The 19,549-nt window shown below is 40.3% G+C and overlaps 1 protein-coding gene across 3 annotated transcripts in view; it reads left to right on the forward strand.

The window, feature by feature from the left end:
- drp2 (dystrophin related protein 2) overlaps window positions 1-19,549 on the forward strand; it is a 142,080-nt gene that overhangs the window by 19,382 nt on the left and 103,149 nt on the right. The window contains exon 1 of one of the 3 annotated variants that reach the window (XM_046405505.1): window positions 14,361-14,556. The exons of the other annotated variants lie outside the window; for them this stretch is intronic. The gene's annotated coding sequence lies outside the window, so the exon portion shown is untranslated. Of the gene's footprint in view, window positions 1-14,360; window positions 14,557-19,549 lie in introns of those variants that run through there. 3 annotated transcript variants of the gene reach the window in all.

A 19,549-nucleotide genomic window follows, 5' to 3' on the forward strand; every position in this document is an offset into this window, starting at 1 on the left:
GGAAAGTGCTGGACTCTCGCCAACAGACAAACTTCAGATACAGCGAAAGGAATGCTGTCTTTATTTTACATTATTTTTAAACATTATTCTATGTTGAGTAGTTGATTATTTTTATTTTGTCATAGATGATCATGATGTTGTGGTCCGTGGTGCATGCTGTTCATGGTTTGTGCATCTGCGTGGTTGCGAGGGGGGTCACTTGATTTGAATTCCATCTGCAAAGACTCGGCGGGTCACAATTTTATTTCATTTTGTGGGGAAGGCACAAATCTGAATCTAAAGTTAAGGCAGCAAAAAGATTGGAAGTAATTTGAATTCTGTGTGGGTTTATTATCAACAATATTAAAATGTGAACACCATCAAACCCACGCAAAAGAATATGTAATAATATAAAAATATTAAACAAAGAACATGCACAGGCAAACACACATATGACCTATTCCACAGGATTAGCCTACATGTACTAAGGTATCACAGCAATGTGTTGGGTAAATAAATTAAAAAAATACTCTGCTTAAATAATGTGCCTGGTGTTGTTGTTTCAAGAATTTCCCTCCAGGGATTAATAAAGGAATTCTGATCTGATCTGATCTGATTGTTTCCCCAGAAAAGTATAATCACCATGAAGTTCTTAAAATCTTCTTTTTCATCTTTTGTATTAAAAACTATATTAACAGTTAAACTAATATATTAACAAGCAAACACAGTTTATTTCAAAAGATTGCATTGCCAAACCTTCTTGGCAAATCTCCTTAAAATACGAACCAGAGTGTTGTCCTGCTCTGTCTTGATGTCTGACTGGTCAGGTCCAAGCTACCACAGGGAGCCACTTGTTCTATGACTATGATGTGCAATTGTGTCAGTTGCAGCTGAGGATAATGACGATCAGCACCACAGAGTCAGAAGAAATTCTTTCCTAGATTAAATCGAGCGTTGTGGTTGGTCTTACATTCTGTGGAGATTAGAAATTGAGGAAGCCACTGGTGCTTCCTAATTAGGAGCACTCAGGTGATTCGGGTCCTGATATACTTGATGCACCTTGCTGCCACTCTTTTGCTGATTGACTGGGAGCAGGCTTGGGGGAGGACCCAGGATATGTTGGAGGGACTACAATAACTGCTTCAAGGTGTTCTAGCAATTGCAAGGCCAGGAGGTGGCTCGAGGTGCCCCCCTCCACCTCTGGACACCCCACACAGCACCATATGCTGTGTTGCTCTTTTTCCTTTTTTTGTGCAAAATCATTTCTCAACTGCCACAGCTCCACTGGGGATGCTTTTTAGCAGTACACCCATCTGGTTGTACTGCATGTCTCCTGCTCACAGTGTATTCAGTGTTCAGCGTACTTGCTCCTGGACCCCTTGTGACACGATGAGATTTCCATGAAACTAGAAAAAAGCCTCATCGTGTCTGTTGCTTCTCATCACTCTTCCTGTGATCATTAAAACTGATGCACCCTGAAATCTTGCCTATTGATGTTTTGTTGTGTAGGAGTATTTTCTTTCCCCAAACAGTAACAATTACATATTAATGGCAGTAACAAATCGTGTGCATCACCCCGTATCTGTTTCAAAATAACAACAATCCAGTGATTTGTAAAATGTCTTGCTTTTGATATGAAAGAGCGGTTTGCATTAGCGAGCATTAGCCCCTCCTTGTAGAACAGTGACCTCTGTGAACAGACCTGTCACAGACTATAAGCTTTTCAATGCATATATGTTGATAATCAGACTAAATGGAGGTTGCAGCTGAAGGTGGATTGGGTCTCTGTGTGCAGTGAGTTGCACCAACTCACAAAAAACTGTATCAGCAAGCAGCATGAAGGCCAACAAATTTTAAAATACTGGACACTCAAACTGCAAAGCATAGTTTCCACAAAGAGTCTGAGAGCCAGAATAATCAAGGAGACATGCAGGGCTGTTATGGAAAGTGATGGATTTTGATAATGCACAGAGGAAGGGGAGTAAAAGTAACTGTTTTAAGATAAGACAGCACAGTCTGACCGTGTGTTTATTTTTTTGGCTGCAGGTTTGTATAAAGTTAAGATGATTTCAGCGTGGTGCTTAGCTGTCAGTTGATACATGGGACATCAGATTTGAAAGGATGAATTGCAGGTGTTTACATGTTGTTGATTTGCTGTTTTCCTGCAAGTGGAAAAAAAGGCAAATTTTGCAACTTTGTACAATGCAATCAAATATGTGTGTGCTATTTCACTGGAAAATGGCAGGAATTTATTGGAGCTGCAGCTATTGACTACGGCATGTTTCTTTATTTCATTGTAAGAATGCTTAATCTAGTCATCCAGCCAGAATCATCAGAAATGTTTGTTATCTGGTGATAAAAAAAAAAAAATATATTATTATTTTTTTTTTTTACTTTTATTTTGTAATCAGATGGAAGGATCTAATAGCATCTAGCCTAACATGACTCACTCACTTCCAAATCAAATTAAACAGGTGACTCCCGTCTCTCAGTTTGAGTCTGTACACAGCAGATTCAGACCGCCAGAAAGTGAACGTGAACAGTTTTGACCAATACGAGCTCTCATTGGCTTACACAAGTCCTCTTGTGTCCTGAAACCATCCGTTGTGCTTACAATTCTGTCCCCCTTTTTCTTGTGCACAAATCTGATTCTGCTCTTATAAAGTCGTGCCTGTGTGCTATCAAAGGTTGAATCTTTTTTCGTAAGTACACTTCCATATAATTTTCATTGCGAGAAGACGTGGTGCAGACATGGTGGAGCAGGGTTGAGAATGGACCATTAAATGATCTGCTGGACCCAAATGGCAACAAATGTGTGGCAGATGATGTTAAAATTGTCAGATGGAATGATGTTATTTTTGAGGTGTTTGTATTCCAAGTGAATACAATAGCAGACAGAAGTGACAAAGGCTGAGGTCCAGGCAGTGGTATTTGAGGTTTCAGTTCATAAAGCCAAAACACACACACACACACACACCTCAATTTTAGCTTGCTAACCACTTTGTTTGGTCCTTAAGCTGGTTTATTCACTGTTTCGAGAAGACGCCTTTCTCAAGGTGGTTATAATTCCATCCACCCATTTTCTTATTTGGCACCAGTCCTAGGCCAGATAAGACATATAATCCTTGGTCCGCCCGTAAGTCTCTTCCCAGTTGGACATGTCTGGAAAACTTCCACTGGAAATAGCCCAGGAGCATTATAATAATACCAAGACTACCTCAGCTGGCTCTGCTACCACAACACGCCAGTACAACGCCTGCGTTACTGCTGGCAGCACAATAATCCGGCTGTCCGTTTTGCTCTAAAAATTACCATCAGTCATAACCAAGACCTCAAGATGCTTAAATTTCTTCAACTGAGCTATCAGCTAACCCCCTCATGCTGGAGGGAGCGATTCGCTGTTCTCCATGAGAGAATTATGGGCTCCGACTTGGAGATTCTGACTCTCATCTGAGCCGCTTTCTTATGGTCCTGTGGTCCTTTTATAGGGCGGATTACCGAGCACTGTGTTTAACCTGTCAGTAATCACCCATATTTTCAGCAGCAATAACCGACTTGAAAAAGATTTATGTTGTATGTTGATTAATAATGTGCACTTTTGGTCCAAGGCCTTACACCGTACATCCTTGTTTTTAAATCACATACCTTGTTGACAGCCACTTCATCAAATGTGTTTCCATCGTAACAGCACAACCTAAAGCATTTTTTAAATCCTCAGATTGTATCAACATAATTTTAACCCACGCTTTCTCCTAAGTGCTTGAAGAGGCAGCTGTGTGTTGGGAGGATGTGTGGGGGAGGCATAACGGAACAGGAGGAGGGTGAAATGAAGTCTTGAGTGAGGTGCGTGAGCCCTTATCAGAGGTTTGTCGCGCTCCTATTGAGAAGGCAGTGAAGATGAAGCTAAAACGGAAGTGAGGGCTCCCTGTGTGGCCTTTTCATTCCTCCCTCCTCTCCTCCTCACCCTGTATCCTCCTCCCAGTGGTCTGTGAGTAATGAGCCTTAGGCTAGCCTGGCTAATTAGACCTGACATCACACCATAATGCGCTCGCTGAGGCTCCTCTGGTCACTTTTTGACCCACGTAGATACTCATAAGCACAAACGAATGTATAAGCACACACGCTCACACCCAAACACACACCCCCCACACACTCATGTTTCCTTGAGCCTGTCAGGCACCATGCTGCACACAGGGCTGCTCACATCTGAGTGTTAAGTCTGCGAATGACCCCCTGCTTGCACTGATCTTCCTCATCTATCTCAAAGTTTAACATCCATACGAGGCAAGGTCTAAGCTCACAAGCAGCACGACATGCCTGAGTACTTGGGTGTTTTCACAAAGATATTACGAGAGAAAGATGTTTTGTTAGCTGTCTTTAATGGCTGTCCTTAATAAAGATGGGTTGAGATGCAATTACCATTTAAATATGTAAATAATGGAACGGTCTTTCCTGGAAGGCACTCATGATGTCGCAATTATTTGTTCACATGAAAAAAGACAGAAATAGATGTACACAGAATGGAAATGTGGAACTTTCATGCTTCCTCACATCTGTATACCTTCTTCTTTGATTCAGTCAGAAGATTTTCACGGTCATGAATGTCCGATGGTTTCAGAAAGTAACAGAGATGTTTGGATGCGGTTCACACAATTCTGATGTTGGAAAAGTGATGGGGAAAGGGGGTTTCAGACTTCTGTTGGAGTATGCTGGCGCCTCCAGGGGAACAGATATGAATGTCCATGACCTGTGGATTTTAATGTGGCTCTGGGCAGGTTAACCTCAGTCTGTCAGGCGGTCTGCCGCTTTCATCCATTCTCAAATATCTCAACAACCATTCAATGGATTGCTTTGGTGATCCCCTGACTTTTCTGTCATTTTTTTTGTACAGATATTCATGTTTTTTCTTGTACAGTTGTACTAACACACATGTAATAAGCATATGTTAGCATGGTAACACACAAAATTCAGATAGTGACCTTGGCAAACATTACACTTGCTAAACATAAGCATGCTAACATTGTCCCTGTGTGCATGTCAGCGGGCTGGCGCATTTATCTCAAAGCACAGCTGTGCCTGAGTTGAGCCTCACAGAGATGCTAGCGTGACTCGTGTTTTTGTAGTTTGGAATGTAGGATGATTTGAAAAGGGTAATTTGAGGACATGGTAGTCAGAAAGAATGAGTTGCTTGTTCAATGCATCTTCTGAATGCTGTTAAAGTGCTTCAGTGCCATACAGAGTGTGAGCAGCTGGGTTTGAAGCAAAGAGGACACACTTTCCAAGTTAGTTCATCTGTGTGTGAGAGGAAGACTAATGGAAATGTTCGGCATGTACCATAGAGGGTTGAGTTATTGTGATGTGGAGTTTATTTGAATCATCGCAGGACTAGTTGGACGTGTGTGACGCAGCTGGGACCTGGCTGTTAAATTCACTTCACACCGCTGTTTGAGTCAGGTGATAGCCCTATGAATTACGAGTAGGATCTCTTACACGTATACTTACTCACGCTGCCACTGAATGGCTGCTGATTTATTGTGTAATAAGGTGACTGATCCAAAGCAGCCATGCTTTGATGCACACTCTCCCTGCTCTGTGTGTAGTGATATTTTATTATTAGTCTCCAATCTGAATGTTTATAATAAAAAAGTGTTATTGAGGATTATCGTGGAACTGTTTGCCAGTCCACCGCTCTTATCACTTAGTAGCAATAATTTATTAAGTTCAGTGTGCCAACCGCTGCTGCAGCTTAAGGCACAAAGCCTCTTTTAACCTTGACAGCTGTAATCAAACCCTAATAAAGTAGTTTTAATTAAACAAATAAAGCAGATGATCTTCTAACCAGAGGCAAATGAGAACGTGCCCAGGATAATTCTGTTTAAAAACTATTGTTTGTAACAGTTTTCAAAGATATGGACAGTGATGTTGTTCTGGTAGGATGGCTGAGCTAATTTTTACCCAAATAAAAGCTTGGTATCAGAAATATTTCAAAGACATGATAATCACATAAAAAACTCTGCACATATTGACTTTAATAGCGGAGTACTGAGAGCGTCTTTAATCGATTTCTGCTGGGTTTTGAATTTCTCGGTAAGCCACCATACAAATGGATATATTCATTAAACAAACACGACAGCAGCTGTATGATGGACATAAGTCATGATTAGCAGCTTTGATTTTATGCTTTTAAAATTTTTCTCTTCACGCATTTATTGCCCTCGGCTGCACTCTTTACAGGCATCATAAAACAAAAGCTTGTTCTTTGATTCAGTCAGAAGATTTTCATTTGAAATCCTAGTTTATACATTTTCTTTAATCACTCAGGATCAAGGCGTCAAGTATGAAGTTCTGTCAGGCTTAAGACTTAGGTGTTTTTGAACACATTTTCTCAGTGATGTGCTTTGACTTTTTAAAGGAACTGGTGAATGTGCTTTCTTTGCTCACCAAACAGTAAGCAGCCATGTCTAAGCTGAGCTTTATGAGATGCTGAAGCATGGTACTGTATAGTCTGCATGACACAAAGACCCATCTCAGTAATATCTGCGACCTCTCTTCTGCCGGCTACCAAAGGCTGGGTATTATAACTATTGATCTGTAAAGCAGAGCGCAAATCATGTGAATCTCTCTCTGTGAAAGAAAATTACTTTCGGCATCAAATCTTAAATGCACCACAACTTGTCTCTGGAAGAATATCGTGACTTGCGACAGCCACATGAGGTTAGAGCTAATGGAGAGTGAAGGGCAAATAAGTCAGAAAATGAGTATGCGTGAGTGTGTCCGTGAGGTGTCCTGTTGACTTTGTTCTTGGAACGGCACAGGATAATTGATCTGTGTTGGGGACCGGGAATGCTGTCCATTCTTCCATTAGAAAAGACGATCTAATGACTTACACAGCGACCATCACATAGCCATTGATTTCTGGTGTGATGCCTTGAAAGCCACATTCGAGACAGCGAGGGGGGTACGGTTGTGAAGAAGACACAAATGGCAGCATCTGCTTCTCCAGGATGCAAAGAGGCAGGAGAAGAGGAAGGGAGGTTGGTTCAGCCTGATAAAGAGAAGGAGGAAGGACGAGTAGGGGTGGCTGTCTGCTCTCGGTGATAAAGGTGCATCTCCTGTGGCTTGTATCTGCACAAAGGCTGGCACCTGATTGAAAAGTGTCCTTGTTTGTTGCTGCTTGGTGGCAGTTCTGGCTCTTTGCATATTTCCATGTATCTACAGCACAAAACGATAACCTGTTTGCATATAGTGGTTTTGTTTGTTTGCATGCGTCTATGTGTGAGTGTTCCGTTTGCTGTGTGGAGGCTCGCTACTCTGAAGGATTTCCAAGCACAGCTCAGCGTGGTCATCTCTATGGCAACTCTGTTCCTGTCAGGACTTCATGATATGCTGAATATAATTAAATTGTGTCATGTAGGAGGGAAGAAATTCAAGTGTTTTTAAATGAAGTTAAATATTCTAATTACACCTTATGGTTTTAAATACAACAGGAGGATTTAATTAGGGGGAGAGGCGTCCCAGTCTGTGCCATCCACAGGGAATGCGCTGTAGACTTGAAAGCAATTTGTTCCTGCTCTTCCTTCATTCCTCAACCCTGAAATGGTTCTGATAAGTGCAATAAAATTAATGTTTGGAATAAGCATTGGTGGGATTTAATAAATGCCCCCCCTTCTTCACCCAACTATCCCTCACTATTCATCCATTTCTCTCTTTCACACCACACTTTCCTTTTATACTCCTTCACTACATTCAACCACGACAACACATCACACAGCTTCACGTTCCCTAAAAGATAATATGTCAGTAATGTGAGGTTTTCTGATGGCTGCTTCAGTGCATAGATTAATCTCTCCGCTGTGTGAATGTGACAAGGCATTGTTCATCATTCTTTTGGCCTCAGGTGAAGATGAGCTCGGAATTCAGTTTTCATAAGTGCGAAACCCTGACTTCTCACAGAGTTGTGAATAAGCAATAGAAGCCTATGGGGAGTTGCCAGGCAATGAGAGACTTCGCTGTGTATTTACAAAAATGCTTGCCAGCTGTGTTTATTGAGACCTTTGAAGTGAGGTATAGTGGCTCATCAAAAATGAATGCCCTGCTGCAGTGGAATTTCATTTGTCATTAGAAAACTAAAGTTAATTTCCAGCTTGCTCATTTGCTAAGCCAGGATGTGACACTGGGATTCGCTCCAGGAGAACTGATCAATTGGCAAATATGCCGAACAGGGAAAAGAAAGAAAACAATAGATACTGAATACATGGCTGCAGGGCTTAATAGAAATACATAGTAAATAATATGTTCATGTTATGTTAATGCAATTACTTGACTGAATATTTTGCTCCCAGCTGAAGGTATCAGGAATATGTTCATTTTAATTAATCCACATTATACATTCTCGTCATTTCGCAGGGACAAATATAAAAATTATCAGCAACTTATAATAGAAGTAGAAGGTATTTGTTGGAACATAACTGAAATTGAACAATAACACAACACAAACTGCAAAAATAAAAGTAAATGTGGCACCATGACAGTAATGCAATTATTTTATGATATTTACCATAATTATACAACCAACCGGTACTTAATGTTCTGTGTCATTATTTTTAAAATGTGTTTCAAAACTTTTAATCAGAAACAGAATGAGAATCAGAATTCCTTTATTTATCCCTGAGGGGAAATTCTTCAAACACATTTTTAACACATTTTGCAACGTGTTACTCGATAGCAGTCAGCATTTACCTGTATTTGTTTTATTCCCTCCACAAATACCAGATGATATTAATATATTGTTGTGGGAAAAAAAAGTCGTGATAGCAAAAAATAAATTAAATAAATTTATTGTGACTGTTGCTGTGATGGTCACCAGCTTTTTTTCTCCTTTTGGCAAACTAACGGGGACAAGTGCATGACCACTTAGTTTGTCTCAAACTTCTGGATGTTCTTTCACAGAGGTGTTTTATTTTTTAAGGGGTGTGCACTGGTCTTTTGACACCATATTTCTTTTTTGCCCCATCACAGACAGGTTTGACAAGGTATGGTTCCCCCCTCTAAAGTCTTGTTCCTCACCAATGAACCTTCTCTTTGTCAAAAACTTTATGAACCATGACTGCTCTATCAAAGGACACTGGAAAAAGCTTGCCCGATGGACTGTCAGTGGTTGCCATTCAGTGTTATATTGTATTATCCTATAAGAATGTGGTTTGAATATCCTTGACCTTTATCTCATCTGCCTTCTAAAGAATCAAAATGTTCCCCACAGGGTTACAAGGATAGCCTGCAGTCCTAACTAATTCATCAGATGCTTTAACTGTAATGACCAAAAATATTCTGGCTTTCTCGCGCCACTTTCCTCTTTTCAGCACGTTATGGCACCAGAGTCCCAGCTAATGAGCAATTCTCTGCCCTGTGTGCAGTGTGCCGCAAAAAAAACCCAACAATAACAGAGGAAAAAAAAGTGCTGCCTCAAGCTATGAAAATGTAAGTTAAGTGCTGACCTTGGTGGCCTAATGGCTCTAAATAGCTTATGAATGTCAGTGTGGTCTTGAGAAGGGCAGCTGGCTCAAGGGTAATGGGTAAATCAGTGCTCTGAAGTTGTGAAAAGGGGGTGGGGGGTAACAAGGCAGTGGGAGGGCACTGTTAGATGCATTAGACGGGAATAAAGTGTTTGTGACTATAATTTCTACAAACCCACTACTTCCATTTGCCCTGCTATTGCAGGAAAGTACAGGGCTCAGTGATAGACAAGTTACAACTGGACAGATTGGAAGAAAATTGACTTGAGATCGTTGCTAAGCCCGTTTCTAATGTTGGGCTTTGGTCTTTGTATTGAGGTAGAAATAAAGGCAAATTCTCATTTTTAGTCATTAAGTGTGGATTTTACTGGCTCAAATAATGATTTGCTTTATCAGCTGTTGGTACCTCCTGTTGCTAATTAAGCTAACTTCAAAGCCGTGAGTGGATTAAAAACTCTGTCTCTGAGAACAAACTCTGTCTGGCTTTTTACTGTTTCCATCTGACCTGTTTTGTTGGGGATGTTGCCTTGATTGATTGCTGAATTTGATTGCTATATGGTACCATGCTAAAGGAATTACTGAGGGTGCACAGTGCAGGGAAAAACTCTTGCACTTGCACCGACTTTTCTCTCATTTTAACTGGTCAGTAGGGCTGCAAGTTAATTTAGTAACCTTTACAGGATGCCATGGTAAAGTTCTACTAACCGGGGTTGGTGAGTTGATTCTGTGCTCTAGTGGTGTAGACGATAATACTGGCTCTGTCATGAGGCTTCCAGATATGAAATCTTAATATAGGCCATTCCTCACCAGATCATTAAAACCCATTGAATTGGAAGTCTGATATGATTTAAGGGATTTTGACTCAATAATCCATCTCATTTTACCTTCCATGAGGCAATAAAAGCAATCTTTTATTCACCATTGATGTCTTTTTATTCATCAGTAAAGAGCTTGAGTGGGACTCAGTAATGAAGTGAGCTACGTTCATTGACAACAATTGAGTGGGATGTGGATGAGTGGACGACAGGTGCCTGGGTTTCATTGCCATTGTGTGAGAATCCCTTCACTTGCCCAATAGGTGTACTCACAGAAAGCACGTAGAACAGTGATGCTCACACAGTTTGAGTCATTTAAGGAGTAAACACAGTCAGGATTTTAGTACAAGTGCTTCAGCCGTCCACGGCAGGCGATTTGTTTGAAGTGTGTGTGGGTGTTTGATGCTGGAGTCAGTTTTTGCATGGTATTTCAGTTCCACTGCTTAGTTAGGCCTGACTGTATTTGGGACATTGATGAAAAGGGACGGGGACAAAACGTGGCTTTTTCCTATCTGAAGGCATTGTCTGTGTCATTGGGCTTTCAAAGTGTTTTATCAGCAGAGCACAAAATGGTTGTGTGAAATTTGCTGTGCAGGCTTTACTGAATTGGCAGTGGAAGAAGTCTATTCTTCTCAAGATGTCTGGCTCAGGGGTATGGGGTTTCCTCTATTTGTACTTTACTTGCTATGTATTTCTTATTTAAATGAAAGAGGCCCATATGGCCTTCAGTCATAGAAGGGTTATTTCATGTTTTATGTCTATCTCACTTACCAGTGAACTTTGAAGTGTGACATTAATATGTAAATCTGCTACCAGGGCCTGTTTATAAGTCTGACATTTTCTCATGGTAAATAGGATAGTTAAATTACAGATGCATCACTTAGATGAATGTAGTTATTGTTTAAAGTTTGCAGAATGGGTCAACATTTTAGCTTAGCACAACATAAAGACAGGGGAAAACAGGTGGTGGTGGTGGGGTTGTGTACAGGACCATTTCTTGGGTCAGAATAAGTATTTTCCTGACAGCCTCATGGTGATAAAGAGGCTCCTGGACATCACGGCACCCAGTCAAAACATAGTCCCTTAAAACCACTACTTATCAGTCTTGTAACAATCATATAAACACGATGTAAAATATTAACTATTGATCTTTAGACAGATTTTTCAATCTTACCTTCAACAGACGTGTTTGCGGGATGGTTGAAACAACACGAAAAGGACTAGATGGTGAGAGGATAACAAGAGAGATTTACAAAACCCTATTTCTCCATTCTGTATACTATTTCTGTCGCTCATAAATGCAAAGCCTTCCAGGAAATGCTGACTGAAAATGTGCGCAGTGATTCCCTATTTAAACAATATTTTGTCTCTCTGAGAACTGGTATTTCACCCAATCTTAAACACTTCCAATGTGGTCTGCCAGCATGAGGTACAAACTGGTTGTTTTCTTGAGTAACACAACCCTTATACAGAGTCAGGCTGGCTGTTTCCCCATTTACTCACATTATGCCAAGCAAGGTCAAATGCCCGTGACCTTTGATTCCTCAGGCAGCACTGCATTAAAAGCCAGCATGACTGCATAAGTGATATTACTACAAGTGCTTAGAAACAGCTCAGAAAACCACTGTCACAGTTCAACCCTGCATCTAAAAGAGACCATGCAAAGAGTAATCGTATATTAACAAGATCCAGGCATCAAATTCAGACTGAACATATATTTACATTTAAAACATTAAAGTGCATCAGTTTAAACATTAAATGTCTTCTCTTTGTACGGTATTCCAGTGAACCTATATTGCAAATCCTTGCATTCTGTTTTCATTTACGTTTTAAACAGCGGCTCAGATTTTTTGGAATCAGGGTTGTAAATCAGTCAGCTGTCACCACATTTATCCAGTTTTGGATAAAGAGTCGCTCTTGCTATTCGTAAAGCTCTTGCTCTTATTACTTATGAGTAAAAACAGGGCACAGTGGACGTCAGGACTGACAAGGACTATTATTAATTTTCCAGTGATCGAGCTTGTCCCTTACTAGGTGACAGTTGAATAGTGTTCCCCTGCAGAGGGAATGATGACTTAGTCATTCAAGTAAAACGCTGAACTGCTTGACTCACCACAGGTATGAACTGTGTGGAAAAATATGCTTTTTTTTTTTTTTTTTGTAAAACAGACGGGACTGGAGATGCTCCTGGTCAAACTGCTTTCACTCCATTTGAACACTACATTTCTTAGCTAAAAATAAAAGGATGGTAATGAGGCACTGTTGTGGAGCACTAAGGCTGTTACCACTGCCCAGTGCTGTAAGCTCTCTTATTTATGGTCTTTTTTTATTGCCACCAATCGATCTCTCCATAGATGTTTTCTATGTGAAAATCAATGCCTTGATTGCATTTGCTTTTTTTTAACCTTGGCTAATTTCATTCCTGAAAATAAAACTCCTAAATATCATTCATCCTGAAATGTCACTTTGTTTTGTGGGAAGGTGGTGGGTGTGCTGTAGGGCGCAGAGGGAACTGTGGGAGCCATGTATCTGTCAACATAACTCAGCCACATTTAGCTTAGCTCTGCCATGGTTCCCAATGAACTCTGGCATTTCAAGGATCCGAGCATAAAAGACTTGCAGCATTGGGAAACATATGATGGAGGGGGAAGATAACCTGGTGATTTGTGGAAGGAACAACCCCCCAGGAAGTCTTCTAACATCGGTGCTTTAGTGGCAGCAGTTAGCAGAAGGACAAGGTTAGCTGGCATCTGTTCGTCCTCAGCCACACTCCTGACAGGTCCAGCACAGAAGTGGGGGAAGGGGGTGCAGTGCTCTCATAAGGAGTGGCTTATTGTAAATTCAACATTACAGCCATGTATTTAGACATAAGAAAGTAAACAGGAGAACAGGATTCTCACATAACAAAAAAAAAAAAATGTGTATGAATTTGTATTTACTTGAGTTTGTGTGTCTGTTTGTGCGTGTGTGTATTCCTTTAGTTGTGGGGACAAAACTCTGTTTAGACAGTCACATTGTGAGGACCAATGGGGACAAGGCCCTCACAATGCAAATCACTAAATGTTAGTGTGAAAACTTGCTTTAAGGTTAGGTTGAGGTTAGTGTTAGGATGAGGAAAGTAACATTTATTGTTATTGTTAGGTGGTGGTTAAGCCTCCAGGAAATGAATGTTAGTCTATGTAATGTCCCCATAGGGCATGAAAACATAAACTGTGTGGGTGTTCAAAATTGAAATGTGTGGCCCTGTTTTATACAGGCTGCCTTATTTTTATGTAGCTTGTCCTCTTGAAAATATTCAAAAACTGCCCAAAATCATATATTTACCCACCCTCATTTTTATTTAAATGACTGAATCCTGAGAGGGGAAATTTATGTGCTAATAGTGTCCAAAAAATTCCCATGATAGGACAAAAAATTAGTGTCCGTGGCATGCTCTACATCACCTCTAACAATGCATTGTTTCACTTTAAATAAACCTGTTAAAATGGCATAAAATGGCAATTTACTGCTCACTCCAGTGTAAAGTATCAAGTGTCTATTACAGAGGAAGTGGTACATGAATGAATGCGGGAGTGATCTCAGACACAGTCCTACATTTTGCTCCTGGAAGACATAATTAACATTTCAGTTAACATTAAAAGCACCAAAAAAATTCATCATAAGGTATCATAAGTGTCTTGTTTACATTAAAAAATTAAGTCTTGTCTGTACTTACTTGGTTCCATTACTCAGAAATGACTAGAAAGGAGGGATAAACATTGACTGTGTGTGTGTGTGTGTGTGTGTGTGTGAGAGAGAGAGAGAGAGAGAGAGAGAGAGAGAGAGAGATGGGAGTTGTTTACTAAGATCTAAATTACTTCTTGACTGGTCTGGTCAAATGCATTTGAGTCATGGTAAAAATGAATAAAGTTTAAAGATGGTGCTTATTTTGAAGCTGTTTGTGGTTCCTCAGTTTGCAGTTCACACTCTTTTGCACCTCTCTCTCTCTCTCTCTCTCTCTCTCTCTCTCTCTCGCTCTCTCTCTCTGTCCTTGGCTGGTGAGGAGGAGGCAGTCTCTGGCCTGCATAAATCCAACATGTAGTGTAACAACACTTTTGCTGGATCTTGTTCTATCATTTTATTACATGCTGTGGAGGAGGAAGATGACTGGTATTCGGCAACTAATTCCTGGAATCTGGACAAGCACTTCACACTTGCTTGTTTTCTCTGTCTGGGGTTGAGGGGGCTGTCTGTGTGCTGCATAAATCAAGGTCTGGTTCTTATTACACTATGACCATGTAAATAAATTATGATGGCTTTCTGTTGTATAGCAAACAGGAACAATAGACATTGAGAGGGAGGGAGAGAGAGAGCTCCGTTCCATTTGCAAGACAAAATAATATTAACAATAAGTGGTTTATTGACATATTTCCCCTGCATATGCGGGTGATGCAGCCATTAGCTACTCTGGATTTGTGCTAAAACCAAGTGTGAAAAAATGAGAACAGTGCAGATGGTTTGGCAGTGGCACTTGCCTGAATCTTTTACACTTAAGTGGTGAATGATCAATGTTTGTTATTTGGGTTGTAACACTTTGTGTCCACATCACATATAATGTAGTTTTTAAATAGTTTGCATTAAAACCAACAGGATTCATTGGATTTATGGATAAAGTAAAGTTTTTAAAATTCTGTCTGTTTCCACTTTGGTATTGATAAGATTAGGGAATGGCTGTTGTAATAACAGTTAGTGATTAAGGTGAACCGACTTAAACACTTTCTTAGAAAACGGTTGTTTTTATGGTTGCAAGGGAAGGGAATTATGGAAGCTTCTAATATGAATGCAGGCAAAACAAGCTGTTAATAATACTGTTAGCAGTGGTTTATTTACACGTCCATAGAGTAATATTTGAATTCATCGCCTCTGGCAATCTTATGAATGTAAGTCCAATTTTCACTCTATGTGAATAGCAAGAGTGACTCTTTATCCAAAACTGGATAAATGTGATGACAGCTGACTAATTTACAACCCGGATTCCAAAAAAGCTGAGACGCTGTGTAAAACGTAAATGAATACAGAATGCAAGGATTTGCAATTCCTTTGCAATATATATTCACTGGAATACCGTACAAAGAGAAGACATTTAATGTTTAAACTGATGCACTTTATTGTTTGAAATGTAAATATACGGTCAGTCTGAATTTGATGCCTGGATCTTGTTGATATATGATTACTTTTTGCATGGACTCTTATAGATGCAGGGTTGAACTGTAGCCCATGTAGTAATATCACATATGTAGTCATGTCTCTATCAACTCCTGAGAGGATTTTCTGTCTTTACAGCTGCTTCACTTCCTTCACCAGTTCATCAGTAACTTGTGTACAGTCAGTTTACTCACAGCCTTTTAGGCTGAAAATTCACGCCACACAAAGCGACGCTGGTCAGACTGAAGTTTGCAAGCTTGAAAACCAACGGCTTAAAAGGGGCTTAAAAGCTCTCCAGCGCTCAACAAACCAAATGCCTGTCAAGAACAACAACAAACTTAGCTCAGTTGGAAACACTTTATAATACAGTACATGAAAATGTGAGTAGTTACTAAGGAATGAGTGAGGAACAATCTAACAATCTATCAATCATTAATGAGTTTTACTTCACTTGAGGAGGTACAAAAAGAGAGAATGATTAAGTAATAAGTAATGAATGAGTCGTTACTAGTCTGTGCCACTCAGCAGCTGATGCAGTTAATCATTAATCATTAACAACAGTGTAGTTCTCATTTTGATTTGCCCATATCAATGAATCATTACCTATTGGTCTTTAATATATCATCTCCCAGTCTGTTCAGTAATAGCTCATCATTATCCACAATGCTAAACCAAATTTATTTGGGAATTACTCATTAACGTTATGAAGTGTTACACTTCAGGTTAAAGTTAGTGGAAGATCATGGTTACGCTTACATTAATGTTGAATGCAGGTCTCTGATGTTAGAAAAACTCCTTTCTCCTTTGTGAAAGTTGTCTATAAGTCCACTCAGTGTCCATCCATTCTTGATTACCATCCATTTCATGTCCCCCTATTTAGGTCACAGTCGAAATCGTGCAAAGTCATTCATTCATTCATTTGGATGTAATTCGTAGGGATACTGGGTTGAGCTGACAGAGATTACAGAGCTTGATGATAATTCCCTGTGGTTATATCACAACATGTGACACATTGCCATGTGAGCTATTGTTAATATAAACAATGATAAGGAAGGGAAATTAAAGGAAGGAAATTAAAGTACATTAGTGTTGCCACTTTACCTGTGGTGAAGAGTGTCACCATTAAGCCCCGATAACATTCAGCAGCTGAGTTGATTCATGCAACACTTGTTTTGTTTTGTATTATTGCAGGGGACAACTTAATCCTCTTTAGCACTGAAGCGGATGCGAGTCCTGTGTTCTCTCTGCTTCCTACGCCTTTGGACATCAGTAGTAAAGAGTGGTGTTGTAGCTTTGCTGTACACTTTTTGCTGCAATGATCTGGTTTGTTGTTTCAGAGGATCATAGTGAGGCCATTGTGGACGATTAAGATCCCACAGCATTAACTAGTGGGAATTTGTAGTGCAGTATTCTCCCGTGCGTGACTAAAATCCATCGAACACCATGAGAATTGGTTTATGTTATGTTATTTCTTGTTCCATCTGTCCCTCATTAGGAGAAATAAAATAAAATTCAGTATTAACCCCATCCACCAAGATCAATATAACCTTAATGTAGTGTAGCAGTTTGTAACCCATCAACCAGAGTGAGATAACAATCTACCAGAGTCAACAGAAAGCCCAACATGGTAGCACGGTGGGAGATTATAAGACCAGATAGGGGGCCATAGTGAAAGGAGTCCTCTCCAGCTTCTCTGTGTGATCATCAGGCTGAGGCATGATGCTGATCTGCAGGCTAATAGACCTTGACGACCTCTCAAGGAGGAATGCTGGAAGACCTCACACAAAGCCGGTGACCTCTCCTAAAAATGAAAGCCTTCCCATTGATTAAACACCGCGCACTTCTATGGGTGCTTAATAAAAAATGCAATTACATTTAATAGCTTTCACAGTATAGCAGAATAATGCTGACATGAGGAGCTTGCCTTTGTCAAGGTTTGTGTAGTACATTGATAGAACTCACCTTAAAACCTTTTTTTGGCTCAGTAAAGATGGATGAGATTCAGAAAATGCATGTATGCATAGTACCGACAAGGTAGAAAAGGAGACCTTAAAATGGACGTACTGATGGTTAATGGAAGGCTGTGGGTTGGGGCAGCTGGTACTGGAACAGTGCCTGAGGACAACGTTTAAGTCTTACAAGGAAAGGGAGACTGTACTTGGAGGGAAAAGTTCACAAAGTTGGGTGGAAGAAAACACATTCTTAAAACTATTATTACAGAACATGCAGTCAGATATGTAAGCATTTGACCTCCATGCTGCTCCAAGAAAACATTGTTTAAGTGGGAGGTGAAAGGTGGGGTTTCAGCTGATGTACACAACAAGCTTGGCTACATGGATGTACCTCTGCTGCTCAGTTAAATTGTTATTCATTCACTGTGCATCAGGGGCACTGTTAATGTGGGTAAAAACAGATTTAATGGTCATATTCATTGGCCACGGTATCAAAGGCGTAGTCTCAGTGAGTGCAACAACACAAGGTGTCAGCCTAATTATTCATAAGGAGCTGTAAAGTTTTGTGGTTTGGTCCTCCAAGTGAAAAAAAAAGAAGAAGCTACTTAAGATGGGTAATCAGCAGGAGGAAACTTTCCATGGCTACTTTTCCCCTTCAGCTACAGCTTGGTTCCCAGACAGGGTTCATTACCAAAGAAGATGGCCTGCAAGTAATCTCAACACTTAACCCTCTGGAGAGTCCCAGTCGCCAGACTCTCAGGGGCAAAAGCTTCACGTCTGACTGGATACATGGGCAGCGTATAATGTCCTCCCATTTGGAAACTGAAATCGTTCAAAGTTCAGCCAAAGTATTGAAGCAAGAGCCAGGCCCTGGTCAACATTTTCCCAGAGGCACGTGAGATTGATGGAACAGCTGAAGCAGTAACTGCACATGTGAAATTCTGCTACTTACATCACATAACGCAGCAAAAATACGTTTCTTTAGAGTCCATTGTTGGCAGTGATGTAGTATTAGCAGTTTCAGGTTTGTGTTCAAAGGATCAGAGAAACGCTGATTACTTGTTTTGGACATGAATTGTTGTAATTGTGTTTCTCACTATCAGTTGATTACGTGACAATAGCAGTAATCAGACACAACAGTTTCCCTTTTTGTCACACAAAAAAGCTATGCCAGAGTTAAGGTAAGATAGTGTTTGCTTTTCAGTGAGAAAGTAAGATTAAACTGAAAACACCATAACTTATCATCAAAGCATAACAACTACAACAACAACAACTCACAGGAGCTGCAAGTGGATGGAAATGCACGTTCAACGGTTCTACCTTCGTATTCATACTAGCAGTTTTCAGTCATGTCTGCTCACATAGTGCTTCATATTTTAGAAAAACTCTCTCTCATTGCTCAGAACATGTTTTTGCATTTTAAGAAGCACTGCTCACATCAGATTGAATACTAGACTTGTGGTCTTGAATAGACTTTCTACTGTTGATCCTGTAGCTGAATGTGGAAAGCACAACACTGACACTGCATGGGTGATGATTCTGATTCACACTGCAGCCATTCAGGCTAAAGTGTGTGCATCATTCTGCAGTTATTCATCATCCTCCATACCCAGAAGGCAAACCCCACTACACCTACTGTATATGGCCTCAGTGACACTAAGAAACTCTTAGAGAGTCTTGTTTTACCATTGGCTGAGTCTTGGCCATGCTTGGGTATGAATAATGGAGTGACAGCAATGTGAGAGCAAGGTGGCAGCGAGGACACAGAAACTGAGAGGACAAGCTCAGAGATGGTCACCCTGTGTGGCTCACCACCTCTGCTGGGCAGGCAGCTGTTACACTGAGGTGGGCAGATATTTATGCAACTCTGTGCCAGTGCTCACAGTCTTGTTGATAAGGAAAGTGAAGGAAAGGGTGAACTCTTTAAGGGACTTCTGTAGATATGCTTTGCTATATATATATGGTACTAATTTGTCTTTTTTCCTTCTTATCGTTTTTGTTAGATATATGCTTTATAGATGATTGTGTAGGTGGATTCTGATTTGTGGTACTGGATTTTGCTGTCTCTGCTTCCTCTGCATTTCTGCTGCATGACAAGACTGAAAAT

This window comes from Scatophagus argus, chromosome 12, assembly GCF_020382885.2.
Source record: "Scatophagus argus isolate fScaArg1 chromosome 12, fScaArg1.pri, whole genome shotgun sequence".
Classification (NCBI taxonomy): Eukaryota; Metazoa; Chordata; class Actinopteri; family Scatophagidae; genus Scatophagus; species Scatophagus argus.